Consider the following 1,023-nt stretch of genomic DNA (forward strand, 5'->3'; position numbering starts at 1 on the left):
TCTCTGGTGGTCCAGCGGTTAAGACTCTACCCTTCCAATGTCTTGAGGAACTAAGATCCTATGTGGCACTGCCAAAAAATATTTAAAAAAAATTTTTAAATACATAATGGTACATAAGACAGGCAAATCAAAACTAGCAAAGAAAAAAAGCATAAACTAGCAGAAGCAAAAGCATATACAAATAAAATAATTTCAAGTTTTATTAAGTAACACAGAGGAAACTACTGAGATTCTGAAGTAGCTAGATGAGGTGGACAAGAAAGGTTTCACTGAAAAGACAGCATTTAAGCAAGAATCAGCTATTAATATTGTGAAACCCCAGGACAGTTTTATTTATTCTGTGATGGGTAAACAAAGCACTTTCCCCTTAAGAGAAAAACTATGAAGAAAGTCTAATTACTAGTAGGTCTCTCTGAAAGAGACACCTCCTCCAGCCCTTCCATCCCAGGTGATTTTTTCAAAGCCTGTGGGGGTGGGGGCAAGGGCGGAACTTGGACTTTCAGCAATGGTGAAATATTATTGACCTGTCAAGGGCAAAGATAAAGAGACTTGGGAATGCCCCCAGCAGGTCCCTGATGGAGCTTGGATGAAACTGTTCTCTGAGCAGTTCTAAGTTTGTTTGTATGTGTGTGTGGTTATCAAATATATGTAAGTGTTAGACTCTTTAAGAGTCTCAGAGCTGGGCTTGGCACAGTTCACAAAAATGTTGCTTTCCTCTTCTCTCCTCCTGCATTGTTCAGGTAAGTCCAACCACAGCCAAGTGGTCCTCAATCAGTCTAACCCCTTCTTACCCTTTATGGGTACCCAGACACATCACCAAGGTGAAGAGTCATGTTGAACATCAATGGCCTGGGCCAGTCACTGCTCAAAAGTCACTGAAGGGCTTTGCTGTCCACCTTAAACGATCACAACATTGTTAATTGGCTATACTCCAATAAAAAATAAAAAGTTTTTTTAAAAAAGTCACTGAAGGGGGATGGGGCCTCCTGCCGGGAAGAGTTAGTCTTGGACTTAGATTTCTGT

Source organism: Ovis canadensis, chromosome 15 (genome assembly GCF_042477335.2).
Source record: "Ovis canadensis isolate MfBH-ARS-UI-01 breed Bighorn chromosome 15, ARS-UI_OviCan_v2, whole genome shotgun sequence".
NCBI classification, from domain to species: Eukaryota; Metazoa; Chordata; class Mammalia; order Artiodactyla; family Bovidae; genus Ovis; species Ovis canadensis.